Raw genomic sequence first — 24,511 nt, 5'->3', positions numbered from 1 at the left:
AAAAAAAATTCTTTCTTCTCTTGTTGGGTTCTTCTTTCCTATGATAAGTCCCAAATACTCATGACTTTAAGCAATCCAAGAGATTATGTCTGGTTACCGTTGCCCAGTGGTAAAAAATATTGGAAAATCTGTTGTTAAGACCACTGACCCATTTTCTTCAGCTATTGTTGCTACATTATTTATCAGTTTGTCCACATGAGAACAGATGGTTCAGTAATATGGTGCAGACTCCTGTCCACTTTAAGGAGTTTCTAAGTGCACAAGCCATCTGATAAGGGTGTAAGAGAAAGAAAAAGGAAGCCTCTTACCCCAGTGTTACACTCATCAATATCCAACACATGCCACAGTAGACCAGGTCTCAAGCAGATTTTTATTTGTTTGGCATCTCCATGGAGCCAAGAAGGATTAGCAGAAAGTCAGCAGGAGGAGCGTGCCATTCCAGGAACCAGTTCTCTCCTTTCCTAAATGAAGCTGTCCTGTAAGCTGAAGTCACAGTTCAAATTCCTTCTCAATAAAAATGAGTATCTGTGGTTGGGGAAATGGGTGAGTGAGTAGTGAGGCTGATGTTGCTTCTTGATTGATGACATTAGTAAGTCACACCTCAGTGCATAAGACGTACTATAATCACTTTGAACTTCTTAGAAAAAGATCTAATTCATGATTCCCTTCCCCACAAAAGACGCCTTTACCAATTACCTCTCCCCCTGCAAACTGGAGCTCAATATACCAATATGTATAGGATATAGTTGGCACAGCTCCATTTCCCTGGAAAGTTGGAACCAGACCATTGCCAAGTCTCAAAATTTCTAGTTATATCCTTCTCTCTGAATAATGGAACCCTACTTACTCTACTTTTGTTACCACTAAAGTAATAATCCCCATAACAAACAAAAAAATCTACTCCAGCATTTTTTGATATCTTAACAACCTGAGATATTTGTGGATAACAGTTTGAAATGGTCATCTATTATTATGGAATGAATAGTGTCTCCCCCATATTCATATGTTAAAGTCCCAAACCCAAACGTGATTGTATTTAGAGAAGAACTTTTAGGAAGTAATTAAGGTTAAATAAAGTCATAAGGATGGAGTCCTAATCCAATAGAACTGGTGGCCTTATAAGAGGAAAACAATCTCTCTCTCTCTTTCTCTCTCTTTCTCTCGCTCTCGTGCTCTCTTTCTCCACATGCATGCACTAAGGAAAGGCCACGTGAGAACATAGTGAAAAGGCTGCCATCTGTAAGCCAGAAAGAGAACTCTCATGAGAACTCGACTACGTTGGTACCTTGATCTTGGACTTTCAGCCTCCAGAACTATGAGAAAATTAATTTTTGTTGTTCAAACCACCTAGTCTATTGTATTTTGTTATGGCATTCCCAGCAGACTAATACAGATTTAGGTGCCAAGAATGGTTCTAGAGGAATGGAATTTTAAATATGAGTTTTCTGCATTGCTTCTGGGGTTTCTGGAATTGACTCTTTAATCAGACTAGTTTTAAAGATGCTAATGACTCTGCTAGTAGTTAACAGAGCACTGATAGTTCATGATATGATCTAGCAATATATATAATCAAGATATCATCATTGGATATTTATAATCAACCACTTATAAGAAGCAACAAACTGGGTGATTGTGTACAGTTATGCACTGCATAATGACGTTTCAGTCAATGACGGATTACATATACAACAGTAGTCTTATAAGATATAATGGAGCTCAAAGATTTCTTTCGCCTAGTGATGTAACAGTCATAACATTGTAGTGCAACATATTACTCACAGCTATTAATATAGTATAAAGATATAATAAAATATTTTTATACTGCTACGAAAAGTGTTAGTGTTTTAAACTAAGTGTTTTACAAAAGAAAAGTTAAAAAAATAAAAGTTTATGTTTATCTTACTTATTTCACTTGGCATAATACCCTCTAGGCTCATCCATGTTGTCACAAACGGCAAAATTTCATTCCTTTTTTATTGCTGAGTAATATTCTATTGTATACATACATATACCACCTCTCCTTTATCCATTAATCTATCAATGGACACCTATTTTGCTTCCACATCTTGGCTATTGTAAATAATGAAAATAGGGGTGCATATATCTTTTCAAATTGTTTTCATTTTCTTTGGATAAATACCCAGAAGTGGAATTGCTGGGTGGCATGGTATATCCATTTTTAATATTTTGAGAAACCTTCAGACTATTTTCCATAGTGGCTGTACCAATTTGCAATTTCACCAACAGTGCAGAAGGGTTCTTTTTCTCCACATCCTCACCAACACTTGTTGTTTGTTGACTTTTTGATAATAGCCATTCTGACAGGTGTGAGGTGATATCTCATTGTGGTTTTAACTTGCATTTCTCTGATGATTGGTGATGTTGTGCATCTTTTCATATGCCTATTGGCCATCTGTATGTTTTCTTTGGAAAAATGTCTATTGAGGTCCTCTGACCATTTTTTTCTTTTTTAGGCGAAGCCACCCTTGGTTGACCTCACAGATTGCAAGGACCTTGTCAGCTTACGATCCCTTATTTTTTAAATTTTTTTACACCTACAGTACCTAGTCTTCCTAGGTGGTCTTCCATCCAAGTACTAACCAGGCCTGACCCTACTTAGCTTCCGAGATCAGTCTCAGTTCCTATCAGTGTTATTGACACTTTTGGTAGCGTTCATTCAGATTCCCTTGTTGCTCCGCAGAGTTCGGTGTCCTAGGGTATGAGGAGAGGGGCCCTCTTAGTTTGGGGTTGGGGACTGAGGCTCAGACTCGGTTATGCAACCAGGGCTGGTAAAAATCAACTTTCATTCTTCTACAATCCCTCTTCTCTGCTTTCTGCTCTGATGACTTGACCCTGCCCCCGGCCACATGGAGCTCACAGGACTTCCAGGCAGGTCTGTTCAGGGAACTGGACACATCTTTTCTCTTACCCCTCCTCCTACAGGTAACTCCAGTGGCTGCAAGAGGCAACTTCTTTATCTCTCCCAGTCCACTGCCTGACACCCAGGTTTCTGACTTGTGGTAGCTCTTATTTGCAGATCCTATGCTCAAACATACTAGTGTGGAGTTTGGCTGTTTTTTGTTGAGTTTTAGATGTTCAGTTTGTTGTTGTTTCAAGGGGAGAGATCTGGGGATGTCTCTCACTTCACCATGTTTCTCCCAACTTGTTGTCTATTTTTTAATAGCTTCTGGACTTTAAGACCTGCTTAGAAAAGTCATCCTCTCATGAAGATTATAAGAAAATTCTTCCGCGTTATCATCTAGTGCCCTCAGATTTTTGTGTTTAAATCTTTTATTCTTTTGCAAAAATTTATTCTATAGAATAGATTTTATTTCAAGGATTCTAACTTTATTTTTTTTTTCTGAAGGCTATCCATTTGTTCCAAAACTTATTTATGAAATATTTCAATTTTCCCTCATATTATGAATGTCAAATTAATATATTATATTCCTGTATTTATTTGACTGCTTCAGTATTCTCTGACTATCAATTCATGGACTAAATCAATATTGTTTAATGATTGTATATATTGCTCCATTATTAACATTCTTTTTAAGTATATTACGTAATATTTTTGCACATTTATTTTTTCCTATAAAATCTACAATCACCTTGTTCTATGAATTAATAAAAATTGTGTTGTTTTATTGTTTTTTTCTTGTTGAGAATTAATTATGTGCCAGATACTATCTTATTTGTTTTTTGTTTTGTTTTTTTAATGTAGAAAAACGCACATGACAACTCAACGATAAGACAGTGAAGAACCCAATAAAAACATGGGCCATAGGTATGAACAGACACCTCATCAAAAAAGATATCCAGATATCAAATAAGCATATAAAAAGGTGTCAAAATCATGTATTATTAGGAAATTACAAATTAAAACAACAGGATACCACTTTATGCTTATTAGAATGGTGAAAAATTCAAAACACTGACAACACCAAATGTTTGTGAGGATATAGAGTAACATAAACACTGCTGGTGGAAATGGTACAGCCACTTTAGAAGACAGTTTGACAGTTTCTTACAAAAATAAACGTGGTCTTACCATATGATCTAGCAGTTGTGTTGCTCAGTATTTACCCAAATGAATTAAAAACTATGTCCCCCAAAATATGCTCATGGATATTTATAGCAGCTTTATGCAAAATTTCCAAAACTTGGAAACAACTAAGATGTCCTTCAGTAGGTGAATAGATAAAGAAGCTATAGTATATCCAGACAATGGAATATTATTTAGCACTAAAAAAATGAGCTATGAAGCCATGAAAAGACATGGGGAGGGATCTTTAATGCATATTACTAAGTGAAAGAAGCCAATCTGAATAGGCTACATACTATATGATTCCAACTATATGAAATTCTGGAAGAGGCAAAACTATAGAGACTGTAAAAATATCAGCGATTGACAGGAATTAGAAGGGAAGAAGAGATGAATAGGAAGAACACTGAAGACTTTTAGGGCACTGAAACTATTCCATGATATTACAATGGTGAATACATGTAACTACATATTTTCAAAACCTGTAAAATGTACAGCATCAAGAGTGAGCCCTAATATAAACTATGGAATTTGGGTGATAATGATGTATCAAACTAGGTTCAGTAATTGTAATAAATGTATCACTGTCATGCAAGATGTCAAGTGTTGGGGAGGTTGAGGTATGTGGGGACAGGGGGTATATTGGACTTTGTATAGCCTACTCAATTTTTCTATGAATATAAAACTGTTCTAAAAAATAAAATTCATTAATTTTTAAAAAACATATAGCATAATTTACCCTCTTAATTTTTAAATGTACACTGCAGTAATTTTAAATACATGCACACTGTGCTACAAAATATCTATGGAAATTTATCATCTTGCATGACTAAAACTTGATATACATCGAACAACTTCTCATTTCCCCCTTCCATCAGGCCCTAGAAAACACCATTCTATTTCTGTTTCTATGAAGTTTAATTACTTTCAAGACCTTACTTAACTTGGGTCATGCAGTAAGTTTTATGATTGGCTTGTTTCACTTAACATGTCCTCAAGGTTCATTCATGTTGTAGCATATAACAGGATTTCCTTTTTTTTTTTAAGACTGAATAATATTCTGTTATAACTATATACCACATTTTCTTATCCATTAATTTATCAATGGACATTCATGTTGCTTCACATCCTAGCTATGATAAATAATGCTGCAATGAAGATGGATATGCAAATATCTTTTTGAGATCCTGTTTTTAATTCTTTTAGATATATACCCAGAAGTGAAATTTCTGGATTATATGGTAGTTCTATTTTTAATTTTTGTATGAATGTCTATATTCTTTCCATAGTGGCTGCACAATTTTACAATCCCATCAGGAGTGCACAGGGGTCCAATTCCTTTGCATCCTCACCAACACTTACTTTCTTCTTTTTTTCTTTTCTTTTCTTTCCTTTCCTTTCCTTTCTTTTCCTTTCCTTTTCTTTCTTTTCTTTTTCTTTTCTTTTCTTTTCTTTTCTTTTCTTTTCTTTTCTTTCATTTCATTTCATTTCTTTTCATTTCTGTAGTGTCTATTCTAATGGGTGTTAAGTGTTATCTCATTCTGGTTTTGATTTGCAGTTCTCTTCTTATTAGTGATGTTGAGCATCTTTTTAATGTTGATTGATCATTTGTATATCTCCTTTGGAAAAGATCTGTTTAAGTGCTTTACCTTTTTAAAATCAAATCATTTGTTTTGTTTTTGTTATTGTTGTTGTTGTTATTGAGTTGAAGTTCTTTATATATTCTGATTGTTAACCTCTTATCCAATAAGCAATTTATAAATATGTTCTCCCATTCTGTAGATTGCTTTTTCACTCTGTTCATTGTTTCTTTTTCTGCACAGTTTTTAAGTTTGATGTGGTCCCATTCGTCTAATTTTTCTTTTGTTATTTGAGCTTTTGGTATCATAGTCAAGAAATCATTGCCCATTCCAATGTCAATATTTTCTTAGGTTTTTCTAGGTTTACATCTAGGAATTTTAGAGTTTCAGGTCTTATATATTTAGGTTTTTCTAGGTTTACATCTAGGAATTTTAGAGTTTCAGGTCTTATATATTTAGGTCTAATCCATTTGAGTTCATTTGGTATATGGTGTAATATTAGAGTCTAATTTTATTTTTTTGCATGTGGATATCCACTTTTCCCAATACTATTTATTGAAGAGACTATCCTTTCTCTATTTAATATTCTTGGCACTCATGTCAAAGATCAGTAGACCACATACACAAGGGCTTATTTCTGGGATTCTCTCTATTCCATTGTTCTAAATTTATCTTTATGCCAGTATCATGCTGTTTTGATTACTGTGAATTTGAAATATAATTTGAAATCAGGAAGTGTGAGATCTCAACTTTGGTCTTCTTTCTCAAGATTGTTTTGTCTATTTGAGGTCCTTTGAGAGTCCATATAAATTTTAGGGTTGCTTTTTATTATTTCTGTAAAAAATGTCAGTGTTTTGGTAAGGATTGCATTGACTCTATAGATTGCTTTTGGTAGTATAAACATTTTTAAAATATTAAGACTTCCAATTCATTAACATGGGATATATTTATTATGTCTCCATTAATTTCTTTCAACAATGTTTTGTGATTTTCAGTATACAAGTATTTTACTTTCTTAATTAAGTTTATTTCTAAGTACTTTGATAGTTTGTGTCTTGGTGTGAGTCTCTTTTGTTTCATCCTACTTAGAGCTCTTTGACCTTGAATTTGGATATCCATTTCCTTCCTCAAATTTAGGAAGTATTTGGCCATCATTTCTTTAAATAAGCTTTCTGTTTCATTGTCTCCCTCTTCTCCCTCTGGAATTCCCATAATGCATATGTCGACCTGCTTATGGTATCCTGTAAGTTGCTTAGACTTTCTTCACTTTCATTCTTTTTCTTTTTACTCCTCTAACTTGAAATTTTTAAATAACATCTCTTCAAAGTCACGATTTTTCTCCTTGATCAAGGGTGTTGTTGAACCCGTTCAGTGAATTTTTTATTTTCTTTTTTGTATTAGTTGCAGACTTTCTGTTTGGTTCATTTTGTTTGTTTGTTTTTGTTTTTTCGGTTTTTTTTTAGTTCTTTTTAATAATTTACATCTCTTTGTTTATATACTTGTTTTGATCATGTATTGTTTTCTGATTTATTTAGTTACTTACCTGTGTTCTCTTATAGATCATTAACCTTATTTAAGACAATTATTTTGAATTCTTTGGTGAGTAATTCATAGGTTCCCATTTCTGTAGGGTTGGTTTCTAGAGATTTACTTTGTGCCATTGATTGAGCCATGTTTCCTTGTTTTTTCATGTGCCTTGTAAATTTTTACTGAGTTTTATGCATTTGAAAAAACAGCTACCTCTAAGTCTTTATGTACTGTCTTCATACTGGGAAAAGCTTTCACCAATAAGCCTGGCTAGAAATTCTGGGGGCCTCTGAAATCTTTTTTGGCAGGATATAACTTCTCTGGGATTGTGCATGAGATTTTCAATTAAAGAATTTTAGTGGTTCCTTTTTCAGGAGCTCATGCTCTCCCTGACGTCTGTCTTTGGTTCTGTAGCATCTCTGGTGCTAGAGCAGCAAGCCAAAACCCTCTCCTTGGTTCTCAATGGTTCCCAGGCATAGGATTTATTCCAGCTCTCTATCAGATCTCCAAAAGTGACAAGACAGATACTAGTCCCTCTAGCAGCTCTCCAAAAAGCGAGAACATCAGATACACACTAGATTCTTTAGCCTCTCCCTTGAGGGAGAAGCAACAGTTGGGTACCTTCTCTTGATAGCACCAAGCCACAACAGCTTCTGACTGTGTCTCTGCAGTACCTCCAGTGCTATACCAAGTTGCCTCCACTCTCTCTTACTTTCAGCAGCCCCCAGGCATCCAAACTATTCTGGTTATGTTAGTGCACCAAGTCAGAGGAGAAATAAACCAGTCTCTCCAATAGTTCTCCAAAAAGTAGATTGGGCATGTATTCTAACTATTTTCTTCCTCTGCTCCCAACCCCTGAGGGAGAAACCAGGAACCAAGCTGACCTATGCAAGCTAAAGTGCAGGGCCATTGCAGTAACACAATTTTATTTGTCAATTACACTTCAATAAAACTGGGAGAAAAAAACACTAAAGCTATTAAGTATCTCAATTTATTTTTTCTATGTTCTGAATTAATTGTTTCCTTAGGATGTAAGTTCTTATTTTTTGTTGAGTTTTGTTCCTCTTTTTCATGTCATTTCTACTCCTCAAATGTTTAGTCACTTCTTAATTGTCTGTTTATATTTGTAGGTGCAGCTACAAATAAAAGTAATTTGTAAACTCATTTACTCAGGCTGAGAACCCTTGTCTTCTTGTTCTATTAATACAAATATCAGTTGTAGGAGCCAGAATACCAACAGCAGTGATGTGGAGAGGAAACCGTTTATGCATCTGACAGGCTTTCCAAAGGAATGTAAAAGTAGCTTGTTTTCTACATGGAGATTTCTCATCTACTTGGAACTTAAACATTACCAAGAGTAATACGTCTTCTCTGAAATCAACACTTATTCTGAACATTTTTCATATCCCAATGCCCTTTTTAAAGAGCTGTACTCATGGCATTAGCCCGTAGACAAATTCCTGAATCATTCCTTCTAAGACCAAGGATGGGCATAGGTGTTCTACTCTAATAGTAACTAATTGACCTATTTTCCATGGACTATTTCTTCTAGCCTATACTTCTTTAATCTTGAGGTTATTTAGAGTTATGGGGATATTCAACTTTTGTACATCCACTTGTCCACCTCTTTGGAATGGCTGGATGTTAAGCTACAGTATACTTTTCTATCACTTATCTATTTCCATCCACTTTATACCTTTGTCTCTCTTAATGGCACGTCTCTTGGATTTCCAGGTGCAAGTTTTTTCTAGTCCACTTGGCATTTTGTGGGGATGTTGGAATAGAGAGTTTATAAATGGATATATATGAGAAATAATCTGTAATTGAAAATCTTTTCCTCTCCCTCACCATTTTATCATCATCACAATATTTTGAAAAACGCTGACTTATGATCAATGTTAATTTTAATAGAAACATATTTGAGCATCTTTTAGAAAGTACCTAAATTTATTTTAATCAAGAATGAGGTAAAAATAATTTCTTTCGAATGGTTGGTATCACCAACAAGTAGTTTAAGAATATTTGTTAAATGCAGTAGCTACTCATGTTGGCTTAGAAAGCACAGAACCATATAGGATGGGGTAAGGCAAAGACTAGAACATTTAAATTTAATAAAACATTTAAATTTGTGCATTTAGAGCAACATTCACTTTCTCATATTTCTTGTCTCAGTGTAGTCATACATCTTTTGTGCTGAGTAATATGGCAAATTATGCCAAAAATAATAGCAATAATCCAATCCTTTTGGCTCATCAATTCCATTCTTAGAAATGCATTATAGAATTATCACTGGATTTCCTGTCAAGTGCGTGGAGCAGGTAAATGCTGTGCTTGTCTCCTCTCACGACCACATCAGAATTATCTTGGCACATGTTGCAAAATTTTCTAAAACCTCTCATAGGTTCATAAACCCCAAACAAACAGCATCTGGCCTCAGCATGCCCCATACCTCTTGCTGAGCAGCCCCAAGCCTGGCACTAGAGACAGATCATTTTGGTTTGCGGCTTAGTCTCCTGAGGCATATCCAAGCCCAACTCGGGTGGCAGCCATCTTAAGAATGTTTGGTGGCTCATGCCAGGTGACCCCAAAGTCAGCATGCCCCATAGCCACATCCAAAGGCGACACACCCAAAGGGCAGACTGGGCAGGCACCAGAACCCTGCTAAAGTGAAATCTGCTCTGAAGAGTTAGCTCCTGCACAACAGCTCCTCCAATGTAGTCATGGCCAGTCCTCACAATCAAAGAGCCTGAGAGTCAATCCCTCCCACTGATGTGCAAAGAGCAACTAAGTCTCAATTACAACAGGAGTGAATATGCAACAAGGGACACACCTAGAGCACTGGGCTCAGGTGGCCATGGAGACCATGCCTCTCAGACCCACAACACACCTACAACATAAGGCCACTATACTAAGACTGGGAGACATAACAACTCTACCTAAAACATAAAAACAAACACAGGAAGGCAGCCAAGATAGGGAGACAAAGAAACATGTCTCAAATGAAAGAACAGAACAAGCCTCCAGAAAAAGAACTCAATGAAATGGAAACAATCTACCAGGTATAAAATTCAAAACTCTAGTTATAAGGATGCTCAATGAACTTAGAAGAAGAGTAGATGAACTCAGTGAGAACACTAATGAAGAGATAGAAAACATAAAAATGGAGATAGAAGACAAAAAATAAACAGTCAGAAGTGAAGAATACAATAATATAAATGAAGAATATCTTAAGAGGAATCAACACATTAGATAAAGCAGAGGATCAAATTGGCAATTTAGAAGGTACAGTAGCAGAAAATACCCAATTGAAACAGCAAGAAAATAGAATCCAAACATTTGAAGATAGTTTAAAGGGTCTCTGGGACAACATCAAGTGTAACAACATTCAAATCATAGGTGTACCAGAAGAAGAAGAGAGAGAGAGAGAGAGAGCAAGGAACTGAAAACATATTTGAAGAAATAATGATGGAAAATTTCCCTAACTTGGCAAAGAAAATAGACATACAAGTCCTGGAAGCATAGGGTCCCAAACAAGATGAACCCAAATAGGCTCACACCAAGACAAATCATAATTCAAATGCCAAAGGCTAAAAGCAAAGAGGACTGTTAAAAGTAGCAAGAGAAAAGCCACTAGTTACCTACAAGGGAGCTCCCATAAGACTGTCAGTTGATTTCTCAACAGAAACTTTATAGACCAGAAGGGATTGGCAAGGAATATTCAGTAATGAAAAGCAAGGACCTACAACCAAGATTACTCTACCCAACAAAACTATCATTTAGAATCAAAAGATAGAAAAAAAAGCTTTCCAGACAAGAAAAAGCTAAAGGAGGTCATCACCACCAAACCAATATTACAGAAAATGTTAGGGGGACTCCTGTAAGGAGAAGAAAAAAAGATTACTAATAAGAATAATAAAATGGCAATAACTACATATCTATCAATAGTTACTTTAAATGTGTTAAATACTTGAATCCAAAAACATAGTATGGCTAAATAGATTAAAAAAAAAAAAACCTTGCATATACTGCCTACAAAAGACTAGGAGACTTACACTGAGAGAGTCACTTCAGATCAAAACACACACAGAGACTGAAAGTGAAAAGATAGAAAAAAAATATTTCATGAAAATGGAATCGAAAACAAAAAAGGACCCAGTGATCCCACTTCTGGGTATTTATCCAAACAAACACAAAATACTACTTCAAAGGGACATGTAAATTCATATGTTCATTGCAGCATTATTTACAATAGCCAAGATATTAAGGCAACTTTGATGTCCATCAGTGAAAGAATGAATAAAGAAGAAGTGATACATACACATAATGGAATATTACTCAGCCATAAAAAATGAAGGAAACTGGACCACCGTCTTACACCATATACAGGAATAGACTCAAAATGAAATAAAGACTTAAATGTAAGACATGAAATCATAAAACTTCTAGAAGAAAACATAGGCAGTAAACTCTCTGATATTACTAACATAATTTCTTTTCAGATATATCTCCCCAGGCAAGGGAAACAAAAGAAAAAAAATAAACAAATGGGACTACATTGAACTAAAAAGTTTTTGTATAGCAAAAGAAATCATCAAGAAAATGAAGATACACTATGGCCATGCTACCCTGAAGAAGCCCAATCCCGTCTGATCTCGGAAGCTAAGCAGGGTCGGGCCTGGTTAGTACTTGGATGGGAGACCACCTAGGAATACCAGGTTCTGTAGGCGTTTAAAAAAAAAAGAAATAAAAATGAAGATACAACCAATTGATTGAGAGAAGATGTTTGCTAATATATTTAAAATATATAAAGAACTCGTACAACTCAACAACAAAAAAACCAAACGATCTAATTTAAAAAATGGGCAGAAGACCTGAACAGATCTTTCTCCAAAGAGAAAATACAGATGGCCAATAGACATATGAAAAGATGCTCAAGGTCACTAATCATTAGAGAAATGCAAATTAAAACTACAATGAGATATCATCTCACACCTATAGGAATGGTTATTAGCAATCAAAGAACAAATGGTAGCGAGGATGTGGAGAAAAGAGAACAGATTAGATAAAGCAGTTGTATGACATTCAGCATTTCTTTATATGCTTACTTTCCAACTGTATACATTGTTGATAGGATTGCAAATTGGTACAGCCACTATGGAAAACTGTCTGGAGGTTTTTAAAAAGTTAAAAATAGATCTACCTTTTGACCCAGCAATTGCACTTCTGGGTATTTATTCAAAGAAAACCAAAACAATAATTTATAAAGACATATGCATCCCAATGTTCATGGCAGCACAATTTACAATAGCCAAGATATGGAAGCAACCTAAAATGCCCATCAACAGACAATTGGATAAAGAAATTATGGTTCATATATACAATGGAATATTACTCAGTCATTAAAAAAAGAAATCCTACCATTTGCAATGACATGGATGGACCTGGAGGTTATTGTGCTGAGTGGAATAAGTCAGACAGAGAAAGACAAATCCCATATGATTTCACTTACATGTGGAATGTAAAGAACAAAATTGACAAACAAAACAGAAACTCATAGATACAGAGAACATTTTGATCATTACCAGTTGAGAGGGAGGTTGGGGAGATGGGTGTAAAGGAGGAAGGAATTAAGAAGTACAAATTTGTAGTTAACAAAATAGTCATGGGAATATAAAGTATAGCACGAGGAATATAGTCAATAATATAATAACTATGTACTGTGTCAGATGAGTACTAGATTTATTGGGATGATCACTTCACATGTTATATAAATGTATAATCACTATATTGTACACCTAAAACTAATGTATGCCAACTGTAATTGAAAAATAAAAACATTTTTAAAAATTAAATGCATTATAAAAGAAGTAAACACAGATATATGTAAAAATTTGCTACAAGGAAGTAGTGAAAAATTAGAAAGAATATTAATTTAATAATTAGATATTTATTTTTTTCTTTATCCTTAATAAACTTTCTTAATAGAAATTTTTATATTCATAGCAAAATTGAGCAGAATATACAACGAATCACCATATATCCCCTGCACTCCTTCTCCCACATGCAAAGGCTCCCCCACAATCAACATCTCAGCACTAGAGTGTCACATTTGCTATAACTGATGAACCTCTATTAACACAACATTATCTCATAAAGTGCCTAGTTTACATTAGGGTTCACTCTTGATGTTGTATATTCTATAAGTTTTGGCAAATATATAATTACATATATCCACCATTATAGTAGTTTTACTGCCCTAAAATTCCTCTGTGCTCTGCCTAGTCAACCCTTTCTTTCCTCCCCCTCAATTCCTGGCAACTGCTGCTCTTTTTCACTTTCTTCATATTTTTGCCTTTTCCAGAATCATATAATTGGAATCATACAGTATGTGAGCTTTTCAAATTGGTTTATTTCACTTAGCAACAGGAATTTAAGGTATCTCCATGTCTTTACATGGCTTGTTAGCTCATTTATTTTTATCACTGAATAATATATTTCATTGTCTGGACATACCACAGCTTACTTATTCATTCATCTACAGAAGGACATCTTCAGTTTCCAAGTTTGGGCTATTATGAATAAAGCTGCTATAAACATCCATGAATATGTTTTTGTGTGGATGTAAGTTTTCAGTTCATTTAGGTAAATATCAAGGAACACAATTGCTGGAATGTGTGTAATGCTATGTTTAGTTTTATAAGAATCTGTGAAATTGTCTTCCAAAGTTCCTACACTATATTGCATTCCCACCAGCAATGAACGAGAGTGTCTGCTGCTTCATATTCTCAACAGCATTCGGTATTGTCAAGGTTTTGGATGTTTACCATTATAATAGGTATGAAGTAGTGTCTCATTGTTGTTTTGTAATTCCCTGATGATGTATGATGTTGAGTATTTCTTTATATGCTTACTTCCCAACTGTATATCTTCTTTAATGACATGTCTATTCAGACCTTTGCCCATCTTCAATTGCAGTGCTCACATCTTTATTGTTGAGTTTTAAGAGTTCTTTGTATATTTTTCCCAGTCTATGACTTGTCTTCATATTCTCTTGACAGTATCTTTTGCAGAGAATATTTGTTTAAAAAAAAAGTAGGGCATTCTTAAAAGATAAAATACAGCCACTTCAAGTAATACCAAAGCAGAATTTTAGCATAAATGTGTCCTCACAGTGTATTGAGTGAAAGACTCAGATATGATGTGTGTGTATGTGTATTAGGTGAATAGACAAATATAGAGAGCTAGATAGGTGTGTGTATTAAGGTTCTCCAGAGAAATAGAACCAATAGGAGACAGATTGATGATGATGATGATAGATGATAGGTAGGTAGGTAGGTAGGTAGGTAGGTAGATAGATAGATAGATAGATAGATAGATAGATAGATGATAGATAGATAGATAGATAGATAGATAGATAGATAGATAGATAGATATAGAAAGATAATAGATAAATAAATGTATTCATAACAAAATAAGGAGGAAATACTCATGACAATTACAGTCCTATGTATGTAACTGGTCATGTAGTTATAGCTGGTATTTATAAGAACATTCTCTTACTGCCCTTTCTGTATTCCCTTTGCCTTCAGCAAACACCTCAGCTGGTAATGGTTGTTTACCTGGTGGGATAAACCAAAACTCTATTCCTGAGAAGTCTGGGCCATTAGTAGTTCTGCTTTGATTGAGTTGTCATTTTGCATTGGCCCTAATCACTGGGCTTGGTAATACAAAGAAAACCCCTATGAAAACTCCTTTAATCCAAACATGCTCTCCCTTACTTCCATCATGGAATAGTAGTCCAATGTCCTTATGGTAGTCAATCATCCCAACCAGTACAGTAACTCCTTTGCTTGCCTCTTGACTCAGAGGCCTGAGGAGCCCGAAGTGGTCAGGTAGCAGTCTTAACTTCCAGTTCAATGGAATCGTGGTTTTGTCTCCTGTTGAAATCGTTCTTCTCTTTGGAGTTAAGACTGCCAAGCCAGTAGAGCATAAGTTCATGGGAACGGACAGCAAAAATTTTAATCGAGAGTTCATTAAGGGTAGTATTGAGTGGTGGCACTCCCATTTGCACTCTTTTGTTCTTAGTCCTGTGAATCCTGGCTTTGAGAGAAAAAGCGCAATATATTAAATGCTGATTTAATGCACATACAGACTTCTACAGAACTTTTGTCCCACTCTACAAGGTATTACAACCAGTTGGTGTCATAATTGAGTCTTCAAAAGTCCATTGCATCATTCTATGAAGGTACTTACTTCAGAATGGTGGGGACATGTTCCATGATCATAAGTCCATGGCTGCACCTGTTTTGCTATGAAGTGAGTGCCTGGATTAGAAAGAATGCTGTGTGGAATTCCACAATGCTGTATAAAATATTCTGTAAGTTCATGGATTACAGTTTTGACAGAAGCATTGCCTGAAGGGAAGGCAACTCCATATTTACAATGTCTATTACAGTAAGAAAACATTTCTTCCATCATGAAAGAAGGCCAATATAATCAATCTGTCACCAGTTAACTGGCTGATTACCCCCAGAGAATGTTACCATATCAAGACTCAGCATTGGTCTCTGCTACTGGCAGATTTGGCACTCAGCAGTGGATTTAGATAGGTTGTCCTTGGTGAGTGAAAGTTTGTGTTGCTGAGCCCATGAATAACCTCCATTTCAACTCCATCATGGCTACTTTGTTCATGACCCCATTGGACGATGACACTGGCTGGGGAAATAAACTGACTGGTATCCATAGAAATGGTCATCATCCTATCTATTAAAATTCTCTTCTGCTGAGGTCATCCTTTCGTGAACATTCATTGGGACACACATTTTTTCCATATTTTTTGTCCATTCAAAGAATTCTATCCACATACCTCTTCCCCAAATTTCCTTGTCACCAATTTTCTAATCACATTCCTTCTAGACACCTGACCATTCAGTCAAACCATGGGCCATAGACGATGAATTAGCATATAATCACACATCTGGACACTTTTTCTTCCAAGCAAAGTGAATGACCAGGTGTATTGCTTGAAGTTCTTAATGAGAAGATTTCCCTTCACCACTATCTTTCAGGAATGTCCCAGGGAGAGTTTGCTGTGCCGAAACTGTTTGCTTTTTGGTGTTGCATGCATATCGTGCAGAACCATCTGTAAATCAGGCTCAAATCTTCTCTTCCTCTGTGAACTGATCATAGAGAACTCCCTATGAGGCCCCTTAGGTGTGGGCTGGGAGAGAGAATGTTGTGTGACAGGAATGGGGATGAATGGCATTTGGACCACTTATTTATGTAACTTCCTTATGCCCTCAGGGCCTGCTTGTACCCAATTACATATGTAACAATTCCATTTGATGGTGAAATACAGCTATGCACACCCAACTTAATGGCTTGTTGGGTCAGATAACACCCAGTTCACGATGGGCAGCTCAGGTCAAATGGTAACTTTATGGTACATGGTTAAGCATTCAGTAGTAGGCCAAAGCTGTTTCTCAAAAGAAACATAGTTATACACAGAGGATGGCAGGATTGCTCCCACATCCTAACAGCCTGTGCTGTTCCATTGATTCTCCTGGACCATATGATCCAAGTGGCAGAGCAGCTTGCATGACAGCCTGAACCTGCTGCAGAAACTTTTCTTGTTCTGGGTCCCACTCAAAACAAGTAGCTTTTTTGGTCACTCAGTAAATGGGCCTGAATAACACACCCCGATGAGGAATGTGTTGGCTCTAAAATCCAATAAGGCCTACTAGAAATTGTGTCTCTTTTTTGCTTGTAGATAAAGTAAGATGTAACAACTTATCCCTTCACCTAAGGGATATCTCTATATATCCCCACCCCACTGGACCCTTAGCGATTACAGCAAAGTAGAAGGTCCCTGAATTTCTGTTGGATTCATCACCCTTTGACATGTAAAATCTTACAAACAAGTCTAAAGTTGTTATTTCTTACTCACTAGGTCCAATCAGCATAATATTATTAATATAATAAACCAATGTGATATCTTATAGAAGGAAAAGTCAATCAGTATCCCTATTAACTAAATGATGACATAAGGTAGAGTTGATAAAAATCTGAGGTGTGGGAAGGTGTATTGCTGGTCTTATCATCTAAAGGGCAACTATTTCTGGTGCTCTTCACTAACATACCAAGAAAAAAGCACTTGCCAGATTAATAGCTGTATGCCAGAACTAGGAGATATGTTAATTTGCTCAAACCATGAAACCATATCTGGCACAACAACTGCAATTGGAGTCGCCTTCTGGTTAAGCTTACAATAATCTACCGTCATTCTCTGAAATCCATCTTTCTTCTGCACAGGCCAAATAGGTGAGTTGAATATGGATGTGTTGGGAATCATCATCCCTCCTTGTTTGAAGTCCTTGATTATGGCACTACTCTCTGCAATCTTTCCAGGAAATCAGTATTACTTTTGATTTACTATTTTCCTGGGTAGAGGTGGTTCTAGTGGCTACTATTTGGCCTTTCCCACCATAATAACCTTCACTCCACAAGTCAGGGAATCAATGTGGGGATTCTCTAGCTGCTGAGTATGTCTACTTAAATTATCCATTCTGGAGCTGGAGGAATAACCAACCATAATCTGAGTTTGGGAACATGAGCTAAAACTCCACTGATCAGCTGACCTCTGTAAGTCCTTACTCTGTCTGGTGAACCACAGAGATTTTTGGGGTCTTGTGGAATTAGTGTCATTTTAGAACCAGTGTCTAATTAGTCCCAAAAGTTCTGACTATTTCCTTTTCCCCAGTGTGCAGTAACTCTGGTAATAGGCCATAGCTATTTTTTAGGAAAGTCTTGGAGAAAGACTAACAAAATAAATTTTTATTAGTGTTCTGAGGCCCTTCCTTAAGGAACCTAGCCTCCTCTTCAGTCTGGGTCTGTAAACCTCTAAAGACTAGGATTTAATAGAAGGCCATAACACTTCATTTTTATAATTCAGGTTAGACCTTTGTTCACCTGAACTAGAACTTTTCTGCTTAGGTAGATTAAATAAGAATTTAGTAAGATTCCTATCTATTTCACTTCTAGGAACACCAAGATCAATTAGCCAATGCCGTAGGTCTGTGCCAGTCTGACTATTCTGATCACTGCTTTGATTCTACTGTATATCACAATAACCATGCCCTTTTTGCCTTTGACAGCTGAGTGCTGCCACTTCAGAATCCAATTATTCACATTGTATTTAAATTTCCCAGTTAATAAGTACAGTTTCTACTGTAAGCTCTGGCCTATGGAAAAGAAGAATCACAGAGCTCTTAAAAGACGTCACAACTTCTTGGACAAATTCACTTCTCACTGTATTGGTAAAAGGTATGTCTTCTGGACCATCTGATGGTGGGTGAGTAGGTCTAAAATGGCAATCCACTATAAAATTCAAATTTCTGTAAAATTTTGAAATTGTTACTGGACCAAAAGGGGTCCGTCTGCTTGTGCATGAGTCAAAGGAAAGATAAGTGTAGGTTTCTAGCAAAGAAAGTAAAGATTTATTTTAGGGAGTTGCAAGTCCCAGAGACACAGGTGAGCTAATGCTCTCAACAACCTGGCCTGCTGGGTGTCTTGGAGAGTACAGATTATGTAGGGAAAAATCAGTCATGAAAACTAAGGAAGTTGGGGATGCGGGATGATTGGACAAAGCTGGGGTAATTCATCATTGTTTTTGATTCCGAGATTGGCCATGGTGCCATCTTGTCTGGTCCCATGGCCTGGTCCTATAGCCAATGGGGTTGTTGCTTTGCCTTGATTAGCCTGGAGCTGAAACACATCTAAGGCTAATATGTTATCTTTAGTGTAACCAAAACGTATTGTCCCCATGACTATAGACCTTGAGGCTTATGTTCTAAGGCTTAATGATTAAAAGAGCAGGCATACAAGGAGAAAAGGTGGAAAAAGCAACTAAGTTATAATGCTATTATCTGGGCAAAACCAACTTGAATCAGAAAAAAACATTATATTAAAGAAATGAAATGAAGTTTGTGTGCGATTATGGTGAGGTTACAAAATCCCTTCTTCTACATTAAACCAAAGCAGGTTCTGCATGTCTAACTTGCTTGTTTTAGTCTACCCTTTGGTTTCAGCCAACAAACCAAACTGTTAAATCCCTTTCTAATGCCCAGTGCTGAAACATTAAATGTAGGATCTCTAATTAGTGAGCACATATCAAGAAATTTGGCCTGATCCAACTTTATGTTCCTTTAACTACTATACCACACGCTTAATACCAACTCCCACATATTTTTCTTGGATTTCTGCCTACATAAGTTAAAAAACTCAAGTAGCTCTTTTTTAGAGTGTAGCTCAACTCTTTATAGTTCACACTTTGTGCTTCACCTTTAGGGGTCCACTACAACTCAAATCTAGTTATAGGTCTAGAAGCAAAAAAGGAGTGACAGGGGTGAGTCCTGAGGAGATTCAGAATTCTTTTACATGGCAACAGCCTCAGGAGAGGCCATTACAGTTTCCTCAGGCAATGCAGGATAAATCCCTTCAAATGGGGGTGGAGAGGCTGTTATCACTAAGGGTAGCAAAGAATAAGCATCAGAATTTAGGGGCTCAGTGTTCTCAGCTTCATCACGGCCTTCCCTCACATTTCCATTCTAATTTACAGAACCTCATTCTTTCTCAATCAATGCTTTCCTTTAACCCTGTAAGGCTGGGAGTTCAATTTGCATTGTAATTCAGCCAGTTGTAGAAAAAGATTCTGCATTTGATTTTCAGCCAATCTCAGCCCTGAGGCTACAGGAGATAAAGTTTTGCTTCAGGGCACACATACAAGCTTTAAAGTCATTTACTCAGCACTTGAACTGGGAATTCAAATCTCTGAACTCATCCAACCTTTCCTTTCCCCACTTTGTCCAGCAACATTAGGAGCAACTAGCCAATCTCCTTATAGTTGTTATTTTGCCAAAAGTGTTCAAAAGTATCATGTACAATTATGCTTAAGGATGTGGATACATTCTAAAAGATGTGTCATTATGTGATTTTGTCATTGTGCAAACATCATAGAGTACATTTACACAAACCTAGGTGGTATAGGTTACTACTCACCTAGGCTGTATGGTATAGCTTATTGCTCCTAAGCTACAAACCTGAACAACAAGTTACTAGACTAGAATTTAAGCAAGTGTAACACAATGGTAACTATGTATCTAAACAAATCAAAATGTAGGAAAGGTACAGTAAAAATACAGTATAAAAGAAAAAACATGGTACACCAGTATAGGGCACTTACCATAATAGAGTTTGTAGAACTGGAAGTTGCTCTAGGTGAGTCAGTGAGTCAGCAGTGAGTGAATATGAAGGCCCAGGACATGACTGCACACTACTGTAGACTTTATAAACACAGTACACTTAGGTTATACTAAATTTATAAAAAATATTTTTCTTTCTTCAATAATAAATTAACCTTTACTGTAAGTTTTTTTGCTTTATGAGCTCATAAAACTCAACATCAAAAAAATAAGCAATCTGATTTAAAAATGGGCAGAGGTAGAGCCATGCTACCCTGAACAAGCCTGATCCTGTCTGATCTCGGAAGCTAAGTAGGGTCAGGCCTGGTTAGTACTTGGATGGAAGACCACCTAGGAAGACTAGGTACTGTAGGTGTAAAAAAATTTAAAAAATAAGGGATCGTAAGCTGACAAGGTCCTTGCAATCTGTGAGGTCAACCAAGGGTGGCTTCGCCTAAAAAAGAAAAAAATGGTCAGAGGACCTCAATAGACATTTTTCCAAAGAAAACATACAGATGGCCAATAGGCATATGAAAAGATGCACAACATCACCAATCATCAGAGAAATGCAAGTTAAAACCACAATGAGATATCACCTCACACCTGTCAGAATGGCTATTATCAAAAAGTCAACAAACAACAAGTGTTGGTGAGGATGTGGAGAAAAAGAACCCTTCTGCACTGTTGGTGAAATTGCAAATTGGTACAGCCACTATGGAAAATAGTCTGAAGGTTTCTCAAAATATTAAAAATGGATATACCATGCCACCCAGCAATTCCACTTCTGGGTATTTATCCAAAGAAAATGAAAACAATTTGAAAAGATATATGCACCCCTATTTTCATTATTTACAATAGCCAAGATGTGGAAGCAAAATAGGTGTCCATTGATAGATTAATGGATAAAGGAGAGGTGGTATATGTATGTATACAATAGAATATTACTCAGCAATAAAAAAGGAATGAAATTTTGCCGTTTGTGACAACATGGATGAGCCTAGAGGGTATTATGCCAAGTGAAATAAGTAAGATAAACATAAACTTTTATTTTTTTAACTTTTCTTTTGTAAAACACTTAGTTTAAAACACTAACACTTTTCGTAGCAGTATAAAAATATTTTATTATATCTTTATACTATATTAATAGCTGTGAGTAATATGTTGCACTACAATGTTATGACTGTTACATCACTAGGCGAAAGAAATCTTTGAGCTCCATTATATCTTATAAGACTACTGTTGTATATGTAATCCGTCATTGACTGAAACGTCATTATGCAGTGCATAACTGTACACAATCACCCAGTTTGTTGCTTCTTATAAGTGGTTGATTATAAATATCCAATGATGATATCTTGATTATATATATTGCTAGATCATATCATGAACTATCAGTGCTCTGTTAACTACTAGCAGAGTCATTAGCATCTTTAAAACTAGTCTGATTAAAGAGTCAATTCCAGAAACCCCAGAAGCAATGCAGAAAACTCATATTTAAAATTCCATTCCTCTAGAACCATTCTTGGCACCTAAATCTGTATTAGTCTGCTGGGAATGCCATAACAAAATACAATAGACTAGGTGGTTTGAACAACAAAAATTAATTTTCTCATAGTTCTGGAGGCTGAAAGTCCAAGATCAAGGTACCAACGTAGTCGAGTTCTCATGAGAGTTCTCTTTCTGGCTTACAGATGGCAGCCTTTTCACTATGTTCTCACGTGGCCTTTCCTTAGTGCATGCATGTGGAGAAAGAGAGCACGAGAGCGAGAGAAAGAGAGAGAAAGAGAGAGAGAGATTGTTTTCCTCTTATAAGGCCACCAGTTCTATTGGATTAGGACTCCATCCTTATGACTTTATTTAACCTTAATTACTTCCTAAAAGTTCTTCTCTAAATACAATCACGTTTGGGTTTGGGACTTTAACATATGAATATGGGGGAGACACTATTCATTCCATAATAATAGATGACCATTTCAAACTGTTATCCACAAATATCTCAGGTTGTTAAGATATCAAAAAATGCTGGAGTAGATTTTTTTGTTTGTTATGGGGATTATTACTTTAGTGGTAACAAAAGTAGAGTAAGTAGGGTTCCATTATTCAGAGAGAAGGATATAACTAGAAATTTTGAGACTTGGCAATGGTCTGGTTCCAACTTTCCAGGGAAATGGAGCTGTGCCAACTATATCCTATACATATTGGTATATTGAGCTCCAGTTTGCAGGGGGAGAGGTAATTGGTAAAGGCGTCTTTTGTGGGGAAGGGAATCATGAATTAGATCTTTTTCTAAGAAGTTCAAAGTGATTATAGTACGTCTTATGCACTGAGGTGTGACTTACTAATGTCATCAATCAAGAAGCAACATCAGCCTCACTACTCACTCACCCATTTCCCCAACCACAGATACTCATTTTTATTGAGAAGGAATTTGAACTGTGACTTCAGCTTACAGGACAGCTTCATTTAGGAAAGGAGAGAACTGGTTCCTGGAATGGCACGCTCCTCCTGCTGACTTTCTGCTAATCCTTCTTGGCTCCATGGAGATGCCAAACAAATAAAAATCTGCTTGAGACCTGGTCTACTGTGGCATGTGTTGGATATTGATGAGTGTAACACTGGGGTAAGAGGCTTCCTTTTTCTTTCTCTTACACCCTTATCAGATGGCTTGTGCACTTAGAAACTCCTTAAAGTGGACAGGAGTCTGCACCATATTACTGAACCATCTGTTCTCATGTGGACAAACTGATAAATAATGTAGCAACAATAGCTGAAGAAAATGGGTCAGTGGTCTTAACAACAGATTTTCCAATATTTTTTACCACTGGGCAACGGTAACCAGACATAATCTCTTGGATTGCTTAAAGTCATGAGTATTTGGGACTTATCATAGGAAAGAAGAACCCAACAAGAGAAGAAAGAATTTTTTTTTAGTAAATCAGGTGGGAGTTTGGGGATAAAATATTTAAAATATTTAAAAAAAAAAGTTTTGTGACAACATGGATGGACCTTGAGGGTATCATGTTAAGTAAAATAAGTCTGACAGAGAAAGACAAATACTGTATGACCTCATTTATATGTGAAATCTAAAAACCAACCAAACAAACAAAACAAAACTCTTAGATACAGAGAACAGAATGGTGGCGGTCTGCGGGGAGAGTAGTTTGGGGAGGGGTGAGCAAAATGGGTTAAGGTGGTCTAGAGGTGCAAACTGCCAGTTATAAAACAAAAAAGTCATGGGGATGTAATGTACAGCATAGTGATTATAGTCAATAATATTCTATTGCATATTTGAAAGTTGCCAAGAGAATAAATCTTAAAAGTTCTCATTACAAGAAAAAATATCTTTTGTAACTTTGTGTGGTAGTGGATGGTAAATAGACTTATTGCAGTGATCATTTCACAATGTATACAAATATAAAATTATTATGTTGTGTACCTGAAACTAATGTAATGTTATATGTCAATTATATCTCAATAAAAAAAAATTAAATATTTAACCCCCCAAAATAAAAGGAAATGCACCATAGGGTAATGAAGCATATACCTTATAGATAAAAAGAGACATAAATATGGACATGGATAAAGAAGTTAAAAAATAAAGAACATATATATATAATCTGTGTCTATATTTATATTTTTATAATAATCTTACTTCATGTTAATGATTATCTCTGTAGCTAGTTTTTATCTATATAGTTAAATTTTTCAACAATGATAAAGTATTGATTCTTAATAAGAAATACATACCAATTATTTTTAATTTAATTTTTCAATTGTTTCTAATTTTAAAAAGAATTCTATCATCCCAGAAGAAAGAATTTCACAAGAAAGAATTTTCCTTCTGAAAAGCCTTGGTAGGTATGTTTGTGCAAGTGAATGCACCAATGTCTAAAAGGCTAGTCAATTCAGCCATAGGCCACTGGTCTTTTGCAGCAGAAGTGATTACTTTTAGTGATGGCATCGGAATTTCTGTTATTACATGTGAATCATTATTGCTGATATAGTTTATCTAGGAATTAACAAAATAATTAAAGCTATTGCAGCAGAAGTGATTACTTTTAGTGATGGCATCTGAATTTCTGTTATTACATGTGAATCATTATTGCTGATATAGTTTATCT

At 35.9% G+C, this 24,511-nt stretch overlaps 2 pseudogenes; both read left to right on the top strand.

The window, feature by feature from the left end:
* The first annotated feature begins 11,760 nt into the window (after positions 1 to 11,760).
* Positions 11,761 to 11,879, top strand: LOC111735312 (annotated as a pseudogene).
* An 8,768-nt stretch (positions 11,880 to 20,647) lies between these two features.
* Positions 20,648 to 20,766, top strand: LOC111735313 (annotated as a pseudogene).
* The last annotated feature ends 3,745 nt before the right edge of the window (positions 20,767 to 24,511 follow it).

Source organism: Pteropus vampyrus, unplaced genomic scaffold (genome assembly GCF_000151845.1).
Source record: "Pteropus vampyrus isolate Shadow unplaced genomic scaffold, Pvam_2.0 Scaffold22874, whole genome shotgun sequence".
NCBI lineage: Eukaryota > Metazoa > Chordata > Mammalia > Chiroptera > Pteropodidae > Pteropus > Pteropus vampyrus.
Note: the sequence above shows the minus strand (reverse complement) of the source record. Positions and strands in the feature narration are given on the sequence as shown.